General features: G+C 34.7%; 1 long non-coding RNA gene across 1 annotated transcript in view; it reads left to right on the top strand.

Annotated features, from left to right (window-relative positions):
- The window catches only part of LOC135213404 (uncharacterized), a 118,634-nt gene extending 104,474 nt beyond the window's left edge, over positions 1-14,160 (top strand). The window contains exons 2-3 of the long non-coding RNA XR_010314105.1: positions 5,206-5,273; positions 14,090-14,160. This is a non-coding gene — a long non-coding RNA (uncharacterized LOC135213404). The remainder of the gene's footprint in view (positions 1-5,205; positions 5,274-14,089) is intronic.
- Positions 14,161-14,885: the final 725 nt, after the last annotated feature.

Below are 14,885 nucleotides of genomic sequence, written 5' to 3'. Positions count from 1 at the left end.
CACAAATATTATATATATATATATATATATATATGTATATATATATATATATATATATATATATATATATATATATATATATATATACACGAGTGTGTGGGTAATATCATTTAATGAAGAGACAGAGAGAGAGAGAGACAGAGAGAGAGAGAGAAAGAGACAGAGACAGAGAGAGCAGGAGAGAGGGAGGGGAGGGAGAGAGAAACTCTGTTGCCAATTCTTCTCTCTTTATCGGCGAAATTCAGCACCCAGACAAACAAATGATATAAACTGACAGTAAGTGACTCATTCACAAGAGAAATCGGCCCGAATTCTTTACACTGGCGATAATCCTTTGGTCTTACAATGGCCATTCCTTATTGCCAAATATCTCTCCGCGAATTTTATTGGCCGCTGCAAATTACCCAGTAAAAGAGTTCGTGGGTGGAAAGGAAAGGGAAAGAAAATAATGACAAAAGAAAAGGAGAAAAATATAACCAGATAAATTCAAACAATGTCTATGACCGATGTCATAAAGGGACACCCAGAAGCGATATTTTCGCTTACCCAGGGAGTAAGCCTACTTTGCTGTTGTTGGCGTTGTTGTTTTTGTTCTTGCTGTTGTTCTTGTTGGGAGGTAGGAAAAGTCTGTGAAAAAGCCAAAAAAATCTCTGGAAAAGGTGTTTCACGTTAAGCTAAGAATAAATGAATTGTAGGATAGGATATTTATGATTTTTTTATTAAAATGAAAAAATAATGTTCATGTTAAACAGCACAGAAAATTTTTTTTCTAATGAAATCTAGCGTAGTTATTTATTTTGATTTTCGTTGGTGAAACAACGCTCTATTTGACTGTAGATTTTTAACATGCGCTCGAGTAAGCTGGACAGGATTTATTTATTTTGTATTCTAAGATAAGATATAGATAAAAGGAATTATCCCCTATTATAATATGGTATTTTATTAATTACTAATAACATCAGTAAATGACATTTATTTGGCGGGCTTTAGAATGAAACTGTACCATTTTTTCATACTGAAATATTAATTCTGAGAAAAGATTTTAATGAGAATTTACATCTAAAAAAATATGTTGCATGGAATTGTATATATTAAATGCTCATAATCCTGAGGAAGGTATGAAAACAAACAGTTTATATTTAGTTATTATACTAGTCAAAACAGGGAATAAATCACAAGCTAGATTATTATTAGTACACTTACTAGTAAGTGGTCGTGTAGAAGGATTCCCTAAAAGTGAGAGAGAGAGAGAGAGAGAGAGAGAGAGAGAGAGAGAGAGAGAGAGAGAGAGAATGGTTGGTGCGTGAGTGAGAGACAGGCGTTTCATCAAATATATGAGACGAGCAGTTCCATTAACTAGAACCAAAATAAAAATAGATAAAAAAAAAAAGCTGAAGCACTTTCTGAGAAGATCTTATACAACATCAAAAGCCATCAGGGATCAAGAGTTTCGTGAAACTCAGCAAATTCATAGGGACGATCAACCTAGAAAATAATAATAATAGTAAAAAAAAACATCCTCTTATCACACACTCTTCAAACTTCTGAAATACATTTTCCATGAACCGGACGATTATCGTGCCGAAGCCATTATAACTTTTATGTGATATTATGAAACTTGGATTGGCTTTTGTTATCACCCTCTCTCTCTCTCTCTCTCTCTCTCTCTCTCTCTCTCTCTCTCTCTCGGTAGTATTTTTTAAGTGCCCCGCACTGTGGGACCTGGGGCAACCCGAACGAGCTGTAAGGCCTGTAAGGTAAGCTCTCTCTCTCTCTCTCTCTCTCTCTCTCTCTCTCTCTCTCTGTTATAGGTATCATTTAGGTCAATTCGATAGGAGCTGTAAGGGAATTATCGCCCCAGCGTCTGAATACCATTTGACACCCATCAATCATATAACCACTCCTCTCTCTCTCTCTCTCTCTCTCTCTCTCTCTCTCTCTCTCTCTCTCTCTCTCTCTCTCTCTCTCTCTTTTTATTTACGTTAAACAATAACCATACAAGAAATAATGGATGGAAACTAGAACTGAAGGGATACAATACATCCCATTGTGGGAACTTCTTTACATACAAGATATGTGACACGTGGAATAAACTGCCACCAGAAGTTGTAAACAGCAACAGTGTGGAAGAGTTTAAAAGAAAGCTAGGCAAAACCATTAGGACACTGTGAACATTAAAACCTGCTCCTACAGGTAAGAGAGCATGCGATGTCTCCTCTTAGGATGGACTAACAAGTTTTTGAGACATCCTAATCCTTGCAACTCCTTGTAACTCCTTGTAACTCTCTCTCACTGTATGTGTGTGTGTTATAGGTATCAGTTAGGTCCCTATTTTGATTTGTTCAGTGTACAATTCTTCTAAAAAAACATAATAATTTCCTTTGGATCAAACATCAAGGATGTATAGAAAGACAATCAAATTCCAAATAGAAGGCAACGTAAACAGCGCTGCCCGGTGTCTGATCTGAATAGACAACAATCGTCTCCATTCGAATAGAAGGGAATATTAATATGGATGCTGTACAGCCTCTCAATGGCGCACTCTGACAAGATTAATAATTGAGCCATAACTCTGGAACCAAATTTGTCCACGCGTCATCATCGTATACATTAAACGGAAGAGCTGGAGTATTCTAGGGGCCCTTCCTGGAAATCTAAAATTTATCGTGGTTACTTTATATTTTCTGGAATAAGGAATAAATCTTGAAATATTATTATATTTTTTTTTGTTTTTTTCGATTGAACTTATTACTTTTGTTTACTATATATTGTCATCGAGTTTCTTAAATGATAAAAGAAACTTGTTTTTTATTGGATTTCAAAGGAATAATATTACTTTTATTTACATGTCTCCTTATATGCGTTGTTCTTTCTTATTTAGATGGTGTTGCCTATTTATATATAACTTTGCAGGCAAACCTATTGCATCCTAAGATTTAAAAAAAAAATATCCACAGTCATTCATACGAGCGAAAGTTTTGTTTAGCAAGTGATTCTTTTATTTTAGGAGTTTCGTTTTGTAGTTTTTTAAGTAACTCGTTTTAAGTTTTGCGTCGATTATTATTATTATTATTATTATTATTATTATTATTATTATTATTATTATTATTATTATTATTATTATTATTATTATTAAAGTAAACGAACTGTGCGGAAATACAATGATAACGAAAGCTGTTCGTAACAAAAAAAAAAGAAGAAAAAAAAAAGAAAAAAAAACCAATTTGGCATTAAAGTCATGTTAAAAGTAAAAAGAGATCCTAAACCATCCCTTTTCATAATTAAAGGTCTAAGGTCCATTCTGCCGTATACTCACGACCACATCTGCAACATCAAAATCCACGTTATTCTAGGTTAATTTTATTCGTCCTTCCTCTCACCCTCTTTCATTAACTATTTTCCCAAGTCCACTTTCATGTTTGGGGAATTTACGACGCCCTCGTAATTTCTGCCGATTCTCCCGAAGGCCCTGGATTACGAGGCCAACTCCAGCTCCACTACTGCGACGGTGACCTCTGACCTTTTTGGTGGCTGGAATGGAAATTAAGCAATTGCACAACGCTTAGACTATCATTGCCTGATCCATTTATTTATTATTTGCGAGAGTCGGTCATTACCCAAAATAGAGAGAGATGGAAGGCTTAACTGGGGCATATTTCACACTTCCGAGACCTAATTTAGCATGGGAGCGCTTTGTATCGGCGAGGGAAACGGAAACATGTTTTTAAAAGAGCTCCTTTTCAAATGTGTTTTTCGCTGGCAGAATCAAGTTGTGCCAATAGTTATAAATTATAGATTATTCTTACGCTGGTTCTGTAAGATTCATGTATTCGTCTTTGACCCTGTGATTTGTCTTTATTTTTGGTGGTCGGGTATAGTCCTGTATATTGTCCGTATGTCTTAAACTCCCAATAATTCCAGTCAGTTTGCATGTTTATTTTCATTGTTGATGAATAAATACTTTCTGTGTGTGTGTTTTTTTTGGTAAGTTGGTTGGTGGGGGTGGGGGGCGGGGGGGGTGGGGGAGTTGCTGTTCTAACAAGAATATTAGGAATGTTATTAAAAAGTAAAACTGATATAATAAGTCTCTCGTCATTATGGGTGCACGTTAAAATCGACTATTTTGAAATTGGTTGTGTTGAGTTATTATTCCGTTTTCAACTAATACTGTAGTGTCGTTTAGTACAGTATTAACAAAAGTCTCTCTCTCTCCTCTCAATGACAGTTAAATCCCATGCCAGGCAAATAAGAATTTATATAACAATTGAAAAATAACAAAACTCTCTCCCTCTCTCTCTCTCTCTCTCTCTCTCTCTCTCTCTCTCTCTCTCTCTCTCCTCTCAATGACAATTAAATCCCATGCCAAAAAAATAAGATTTCAGATAATAATTGAAAACTGTAACACAGGGAGGAGGGCCGGGGGTTGGGGATTGGAGAGAGGATGAGGGATTTGGGTTTCTGCTATTCTTCAAGGAAGATAACGATCCAATTCCTATAAATTACATTCTTTCACACAGAGCAGCAGCTGCCCCTCTCTCTATAATATATATAAATCGGGTTTATTTAGACGTAATGGCTTTCCCTTCCTATTTCCTTTCCCCCCGGCCCCCAAATCCGCACCCCATCCCCCCTTCGACTCTCTGGGGTCCTTCAGACTATAACAATATTTCATGTGACAAGACCCGAAATTATACTTATAAAGTCTCCGCCTACCGCCCATTAGATTTCTTCGGGAAGATTTCGTTCCTGTCAAAATCAGCTGTTTTTGAATCAGCTGTTCTTTGTCGACTGACGTTAAGAACAATCGTTTGCTTTCCATGATTATGTCCTCCTTTTAGTTTTTATCCCTGTTGGCGTCATTTCATCTTGGTAACATAAATAACATTTCTGAATATCACGTTTCTATATTTGGGGGATTAATGAAGGAAGTTGTCAGAATTCCAAATATAATGCTCTGCAAAAGTTTATCTCCATACTCATGAGTGGGTTTCTCTGAAAGACACGAAGAGCTCATGACTCCTTTGACTATTTCCATCCTCGTCTTGAGAGAGAGAGAGAGAGAGAGAGAGAGAGAGAGAGAGAGAGAGAGAGAGAGAGAGAGAGAACTTAATCCAGATTGTCAAATGACAAGACAGAGTTAATTGCGACAAGTTAATTGAGACCAAAAATATCGCGTGAATGTAATTTTCTTCTTTCTTTTTTCAGCTACATCTACGACCCCCTACTGACGACTAACCAAAGGGTGGGGGAGCTAGAAGCCCGGATTTTGACAGGTAAGACTAAGCTTATGACTTTGACGTGAATGGTCGAAATTATTTAGAGATAGAGAGGAAATTTGTTAGATATATCTTCAGTCCAATTATGTATTTTGACGCAACACCACTTTCCATTTTTGTGTACATACATCCAATTTTAACTAAAAAAGGCTGAGCCCACTAACATTTGATTTCCTACCTGATTTGCACGTGTCTTATGTGTGTATATTATTAATATATGTATATATGTGTGCTAGAATATTTGAAGAATTGGATGTGGGATCATATCAGATTTTGATGACGTTGACGTCGTCTTTGTGTATCCTTTCTTAGTTCGGATACCCTGACTACATTTTAAGAATTCCCTGGACTTTATCAACGTGAATATCTACATAGACAGATTTTTTAAGTCTTTATCAAGCATGGTATCATATTAAACAGGTTGACGATTATAAGTGCTACTCTCTCAAAGGAGTAACCCTTCGTATTATATTTGTGATTTTTTCAAATTGTGTTCATCCTGTGGTACCGCATATTTTTCTCGATTGTCTGTTGCTTCGTTTTTTACTACAGTATGATCAGCTTTCTAATGAAATTGAGTACCTACTGAAATTTTCTATAGCTAACTCCTACCCAAGCAATTTGTTCTTATATTATTAATAAAATGGTTTCTAATTACGTATCTCCACCCCCTGCTAGTTTCAACGTACCTAAACTTAATATGTACGCATCAAATCCCTTTATCCACACAGATAAAATACGCTTGAATATAAAAAACATTATAGAAAAAGAATTATTGGTTTCCTAAGACTAACCCTAATCCCTGTCAATCCAAATAAGATGGGTAGCCTCTTCAATTACAAGGATAAGCTTCAAGATTTTATATTGTCCAATGTAATCTATAAATATGAATGCAAGCCCATGATGCCTTGGTACTTATATTGGCTCAACACGGAGATTGTTGCAAGTCCGTTATTATAGTCACATGGGACTCAGCTATAGGACGGGATCCAAGATATCGAATCCCGAACTCTCAAGTATTCGAACATATATGTCAAAAATGCATGATTCCTATAAAAAAAGGAAAAAACAAATTTTTCTATCCTTACCTCAACAACCCAAGCATCCTTTCTAACAACCCTTGAGTCATTTTACATCAAACACCTATCACCTAATTTAAACAATTACGTCTCTCCCATGCCCCTTTCGTTGGCCTGAAGTGTAGTTCGGTCGGTCCTCACGTTTCTAGTCATTCTGCTCTTCTCTCTGAACTATAGGTAGTCTTCAAATACTTATGAGCGTCTGTCAATATTCATTTTTTATTTTTGATTGTACCTTTTACTTTACTTTACTGTTTTTCAAAAGAATAAATTTTTTATTCCAGACTGAATATGTGCCAATGTCTTCGGGCACGAAACGTCTCTTTAATAAATAGATAATGTGACCTGTCTTTGCTGGAACCCCTGTTGGAATATATATATATATATATATATATATATATATATATATATATATATATATATATATATATATATATATATATATATATATATATATATATATATATATATATACGTATATATATATAGATATATATATATATATATATATATATATATATATATATATATATATATATATATATATAATATATACGTATATATATATATATATATATATATATATATATATATATATATAATATATATATATCTATATATAATATATATATATATATATATATATATATAGATATATATATATATATATATATATATATATATATATATATATATATATATATATATATATATATACGATATATATATATATATATATATATATATATATATATATATAGATAAATATATATATATATATATATATATATATATATATATATATATATATATATATATATATATATATATATATATATTCATATACATATATATATATATATATATATATATATATATATATATATATATATATATATATATATATATATATATTCATATACATATATATATATATATATACATATACATATATACACATATAACATATGCATATACATATCTCCAGAGAGGGAAACTGATGGAGCATAAGCCAAGATGAATTTTCAAGGTCTCGGCATCTCACCTGACGCAATATGCACTCATTCAAAGAGGGACGTAGTGGAATTTCCAGGGGTCCTTTCTCCAAGTGCGTTGACCTCCCTCGCAGCTTCTACTGGTCTTATTAGGAGGTTTTTCAGCGTAAAAAAGACTTCGTGGCTTGATAAGGGTCCTCCTTTGGCATCCGATGCGATTCTTTACCGTGGTTACATTTTTTTTTTTTTAGTATAACTTCCATTATTAGATCCTGAGGCGTCATCAAGGTTCTGCAATACTTCTCTCGAGAGATGGCTATGTCATATACTACAGCCGTTTGCTGTTAAGTGTAGATACGTTGTAATTTTCGAAGAAATACAGCTATGAGAGGTAACCATGTTTTCTCTGTGAATTGATATATTATTAAATGATATTACATACTCACACACGTATGCATATATATATATATGTATATGTATATAATATATATATATATATATATATATATATATATATATATATATATATATATATATATATATATATATTTATATATATATTAAAGAATAAATGTGTCGGTGAATTGCGACGCATGAGTTTTCCTTGGCTTGGAGACAGGGAGAGCCTAGTGATAGCCTTCTTTGAAATGAAGGAATTTGATGAGTATGCATTGTGAAGCCGATGCCTGCTCAATCTGTTGCTATGGAGATCTTAGGGTGTGGCAGATGCATACATCCGTTTGTGGGGAATGATGGGTCGAACTGCTCGAGACACTCAAGAGAAATCACACATTCCTTTGAGATAAGGAGGGAGACGGTTCGGAGAACGAGAGGTGTTGAAGCAAACCCATTGGAGATGTAGGCAGCACATTTTTAAAAAACGACTTAAAGAACAATTGTTCCTTTGGAAAGAGGGAAGTGTGGTGAAGTGTATACATTTTATTTAAACATTGTGTGGTGGGAAATATAATGGATATGTCTCTTTGTTTCAGATGGGTTCCCATGTTATTATTCTAGAGACGGGATTCTCTAAGACTTGACTATCGACATGTAGTGGTTGACAACTTGAGAGTTTGGGGTGATTACTTAGACTAATTCAGGAGAGTAGAATGATAATTTACAGTTCTTTTGTGGGTCGACTTAGTTCTTAAATATGACCTTTTTTAATCACTTTGTTCCATTTTATGTTCATCTAATTTGGGAAATAAATAGCATATGTTTGTATTTACGTGAACTCATTAGCCTAGTTTTGATATTGCTTGCATGAGAGGGCCAGCCCGCTACTAAAAGGTAAGAGTTGCCACTTGGGTAGTTTTTTGATAGCGGTAATATATATATTATATATATTATATATATATATATATATATATATATATATATATATATATATATATATATATTATATATATATTAATATATCTATAGACAGCACAAATATATATATATATATATATATATTGTATATATATATATATATATATATATATGATAGGTATATAGATACACGAGTGGTGTGGGTAATATGCATTTAATGAGAGAGACAGAGAGAGAGAAGAGACAGAGAGAGAGAGAGAGAACAGAGACAGAGAGAGCAGGAGAGAGGAGGGAGGGAGAGAGAAACTCTGTTGCCAATTCTCTCTTTATCGGCGAAATTCAGACCAGACAAACAAATGATATAAACTGGACAGTAAGTGACTCATTCAACAAGAGAAATCGGCCCGAATTCTTTACACTGGCGATAATCCTTTGGTCTTACAATGGCCATTCCTTATTGCCAAATATCTCTCCGCGAATTTTTATTGGCCGCTGCAAATTACCCAGTAAAAGAGTTCGTGGGGTGGAAAGGGAAAGAAAATAATAGACAAAAGAAGGAGAAATATAACCAGATAAATTCAAAACAATGTCTATGACCGATGTCATAAAGGGACCCAGAAGCGATATTTTCGCTTACCCAGGGAGTAAGCCTACTTTGCTGTGTTTTGGCGTTGTTGTTTTTGTTCTTGCTGTTGTTCTTGTTGGGAGGTAGGAAAAGTCTGTGAAAAGCAAAAAAAATCTCTGAAAAAGGTCTTTCACGTTAAGCTAAGAATAAATAATTGTAGGATAGGATATTTATGATTTTTTTATTAAAATGAAAAAAAAAAAAAATAAAAAAAAAAAAATAATGTTCATGTTAAACGCACAGAAAACTTTTTTTTCTAATGAAATCTAGCGTAGTTATTTATTTTTGATTTTCGTTGGTGAAACAACGCTCTATTTGACTGTAGATTTTAACATGCGCTCGAGTAAGCTGGACAGATTTATTTATTTTGTATTCTAAGATCAAGATATAGATAAAAGGAAAGGATTCTCCCCCTATTATAATATGGTATTTTATTTATTAAGTTACTAATAACATCAGTAAATGACATTTATTTGGCAGGCTTTAGAATGAAACTGTACCATTTTTCAGACTGAAATATTATTCTGAGAAAATATTTTAATGAGAATTTACATCTAAAAATATATGTTGTATGGAATTGTATATATTAAATGCTCATAATCCTGAGGAAGGTATGAAAAACAAGTTTTATATTCAGCTATTATACTAGTCAAAACAGGGAATAAAATCACAAGCTAGATTATTATTAGTACACTTACTAGGTAAGTGGTCGTGTAGAAGATTCCCTAAAAGTGAGAGAGAGAGAGAGAGAGAGAGAGAGGAGAGAGAGAGAGAGAGAGAGAGAGAGAGAGAGAGAGAGAGAATGGTTGGTGCGTGAGTGAGAGACAGGCGTTTCATCAAATATATGAGACGAGCAGTTCCATTAACTAGAACCAAAATCAAATAAGATAAAAAAAAAAAGCTTAAGCACTTTCTGAGAAGACCTTATACAACATCAAAAGCCATCATGGGATCAAGAAGTTTCGTGAAACTCCAGCAAATTCATAGGAACGATCACCTAGAAAATAATAATAATAGTAAAAAAAAAACATCCTCTTATCACACACTCTTCAAACTTCTGAATACATTTTCCATGAACCGGACGATTATCGTGCGAAGCCATTATAACTTTTATGTGATATTATGAAACTTGGATTGGCTTTTGTTATCACCCTCACTCTCTCTCTCTCTCTCTCTCTCTCTCTCTCTCTCTCTCTCTCGATAGTATTTTTTAAGTGCCCCACACTGAGGGACCTGGGGCAACCCGAACGAGCTGTTAGGTCTGTAAGGTAATCTCTCTCTCTCTCTCTCTTCTCTCATCTCTCTCTCTCTCTCTCTCTCTCTGTTATAGGTATCATTTAGGTCAATTCGATAGGAGCTGTAAGGGAATTATCGCCCCAGTGTCTGAATACCATTTGCCACCCATCAATCATATAACCACTTCTCTCTCTCCCTCTCTCTCTCTCTCTCTCTCTCTTTTATTTACATTAAACGATAACCAGACAAGAAATAATGGATGGTAACTAGAACTGAAGAGATTCAATACATCCCATTGTGGGAACTTCTTTACATACAAGATATGTGACACTGGAATAAACTGCACCAGAAGTTGTAAGCAGAAACAGTGTGGAAGAGTTTAAAAGAAAACTAGGCAAAACCATTAGGACACTGTGAACATTAAAACCTGCTCCTACAGGTAAGAGAGGCATGCGATTGTCTCCCTCTTAGGATGGACTAACAGTTTTTTGAGACTTCCTAATCCTTGCAACTCCTTGTAACTCCTTGTAACTCTCTCTCACTGTGTGTGTGTGTGTGTGTGTGTGTGTTATAGGTATCAGTTAGGTCACTATTTTGATTTGTTCAGTGTACAATTCTTTTAAAAAAACATAATAATTTCCTTTGGATCAAACATCAAGGATGTATAGAAAGACAAGCAAATTCCAAATAGAAGGCAACGTAAACAGCGCTGCCCGGTGTCTGATCTGAATAGACAACAATCATCTCCATTCGAATAGAATGGAATATTAATATGGAGGCTGTACAGCTTCTCAATGGCGCACTCTGACAAGATTAATAATTGAGTCATAACTCTGGAACCAAATTTGTCCGCGCGTCATCATCGTATACATTAAACGGAAGTGCTGGAGCATTCTAGGGGCCCTTCCTGGAAATCTAAAATTAATTTATCGTGGTTACTTTGTATTCTCTGGAATAAGGAATAAATCTTGAAATATTATTACTATTTTTTTGCGATTGAACTTATTACTTCGTTTACTATATATTGTCATCGAGTTTCTTAAATGATAAAAGAAACTTGTTTATTGGATTTCAAAGGAAATATTACTTTTATTTACATGTCTCCTTATATGCGTTGTTCTTTCTTATTTAGATGGCGTTTGCCTATTATATATAACTTTGCAGGCAAATCTATTGCATCCTAAGATTTAAAAAAAAATATCCACAGTCACATACGAGAAAGTTTTGTTTAGCAAGTGATTCTTTTATTTTAGGAGTTTCGTTTTGCAGTTTTTAAGAACTCGTTTTAAGTTTTGCGTCGATTATTATTATTATTATTATTATTTTTTTTATTATTATTATTATTATTTATTATTATTTTATTATTATTTATTATTATTATATTATTATTATTATATAAGTAAACGAACTGTGCAGAAATACAATGATAACGAAAGCTGTTTGTAAAAAAAAAAAAAAAAAAAAAAAAAACACTAAATTTGGCATTAAAGTAATGTTAAAAAGTAAAAGAGATCCTAAACCCTCCCTTTTCATAATTAAAGGTCTAAGGTCCATTCTGCCGTATACTCACGACCACATCTGCAACATCAAAATCCACGTTATTCTAGGTTAATTTTATTCGTCCTTCCTCTCACCCTCTTTCATTAACTATTTTCCCAAGTCCACTTTCATGTTTGGGGAATTTACGACGCCCTCGTAATTTCTGCCGATTCTCCCGAAGGGCCACTGGATTACGAGCCAACTCCAGCCACTACTGCGACGGTGACCTCTGACCTTTTTGGTGGCTGGAATGGAAATTAAGCAATTGCACAACGCTTAGACTATCATTGCCTGATCCATTTATTTATTATTTGCGAGAGTCGGTCATTACCCAAAATAGAGAGAGATGGAAGTCTTAATTGGGGCATATTTCACACTTCCGAGACCTAATTTAGCATGGAAGCGCTTGGTATCGGCGAGGGAAACGGAAACATGTTTTTAAAAGAGCTCCTTTTCAAATGTTTTTTTTTTTTTTTTCGCTGGCAGAATCAAGTTGTGCCAATAGTTATAAATTATAGATTATTCTTACGCTGGTTCTGTAAGATTCATGTATTCGTCTTTGACCCTGTGATTTGTCTTTATTTTTGGTGGTCGGGTATAGTCCAGTATATTGTCCCTATGTCTTAAACTCCCAATAATTCCAGTTTGCATATTTATTTTCATTGTTGATGAATAAATACTTTCTGTGTGTGTTTTTTTTTTTTTTTTTTTTTTTTTTTTTTGGTGGGTTGGTGGAAGGGGGGGCGGGGAGTTGGTGTTCTAACAAGAATAATTAGGAATGTTATTAAATATAATAAGTCTCTCGTCATTATGGGTGCATGTTAAAATCGACTATTTTGAAATTGGTTGTGTTTGATTATTATTCCGTTTTCAACTAATACTGTAGTGTCGTTTAGCAAACAGTATCAACGAAAGTCTCTCTCTCTCTCTCTCTCTCTCTCTCTCTCTCTCTCTCTCTCTCTCTCTCTCTCTCTCTCTCTCAATGACAATTAAATCCCATGCCAGGCAAAATGAGAATTTATATAACAATTGAAAAATAACAAACTCTCTCTCTCTCTCTCTCTCTCATCTCCCTCTCTCTCGTCTCTCTCTCTCTCTCTCCTCTCTCTCAATGACAATTAAATCCCATGCCAAATAAATGAGATTTCAGATAATAATTGAAAACTGTAACACAGGGAGGAGGGGCCGGGGGTGGGTGGGGGAGGGAGAGAGGGGAGGGAGGGGTTTCTGCCTATTCTTCAAGGGAAGATAACGATCCCATTCCTATAAATTACATTCTTTCACACAGAGCAGCAGCTGCCCCTCTCTCTATAATATATATAAAGCGGTTTATTTAGACGTAATGCGGCTTTCCCTTCCTATTTCCTCCCCCCGCCCCCAAATCCGCACCCCCCCCCCCCCCCCCCCCCCCCCCCCCCCGCCCCCCCCCCCCCCCCCCCCACCCGCCCCCTTCGACTTCGCTCGGGTCCTTCAGACTATAACAATATTTCATGTGACAAGACCCGAAATTATACTTATAAAGTCTCCGACTACCGCCCATTAGATTTCTTCGGGAAGATTTCGTTCCTGTCAAAATCAGCTGTTTTTGAATCAGCTGTTCTTTGTCGACTAACGTTAAGAGCAATCGTTTGCTTTCCATGATTATATCCTCCTTTTAGTTTTTTATCCCTGTTGACATCATTTCTTCTTGGTAACAAAAATAACATTTCTGAATATCACGTTTCTATATTTGGGGGATTAATGAAGGAAGTTGTCAGAATTCCAAATATAATGCTCTGCAAAAGTTTATCTCCATACTCATGAGTGGGTTTCTCTGAAAGACACGAAGAGCTCATGACTCTTGACTATTTTCATCCTCGTCTTGAGGAGAGAGAGAGAGAGAGAGAGAGAGAGAGAGAGAGAGAGAGAGAGAGAGAGAGAGAGAACTTAATCCAGATTGTCAAATGACAAGACAGAGTTAATTGCGACAAGTTAATTGGGACCAAAAATATCGCGTGAATGTAATTTTCTACTTTCTTTTTTCAGCTACATCTACGACCCCCTACTGACGACTAACCAAAGGGTGGGGGAGCTAGAAGCCCGGATTTTGACAGGTAAGACTAAGCTTATGACTTTGAATTGAATGGTAGAAATTATTTAGAGATAGAAAGGAAGTTTTTTAGATATATCTTCAGTCCAATTATGTTTTTCGACACAACACCACTTTCCATTTTTGTGTGCATACATCCAATTTTAACTAAAAAAGGCTGAGCCCACTAACATTTGATTTCCTCCATGATTTGCACGTGTCTTATGTGTGTATATTATTAATATATGTATATATGTGTGCTAGAATATTTGAAGAACTGGATGTGGGATCATATCACCTTGATTTTGATGACGTTGACGTCGTCTTTGTGTAACCTGTCTTAGTTCGGATACCCTGACTTCATTTTAAGAATTCCCTGGCCTTTATCAACGTGAATATCTACATAGAGAGTTTTTTAATAGCCTTTATCAAGCATGGTATCATATTAAGCAAGCTGACGATTATAAGTGCTACTCTCTCAAAGGAGTAACCCTTCGTATTATATTTGTGATTTTTTCAAATTGTGTTCATCCTGTGGTACCGCATCTTTTTTTCGATTGTCTATTGCTTCGTTTTTTACTACAGTATTATCAGCTATTTTATATTATCTTTATAAGATGTTATTCATTCTTTCTCCTTTACTAACCCTTCCTTTTATCCACTTTAACTTGTTTACCTCTTCTGTGTATCTGTATATTCGTCTTTCTTAGTTTTTTTTTTTTCATGTCAAACGTGCTATGTAATCTCGGTAAC

This window comes from Macrobrachium nipponense, chromosome 42 (genome assembly GCF_015104395.2).
Source record: "Macrobrachium nipponense isolate FS-2020 chromosome 42, ASM1510439v2, whole genome shotgun sequence".
Lineage (NCBI taxonomy): Eukaryota > Metazoa > Arthropoda > Malacostraca > Decapoda > Palaemonidae > Macrobrachium > Macrobrachium nipponense.
This window is presented reverse-complemented; position numbering and strand designations above follow the sequence as displayed.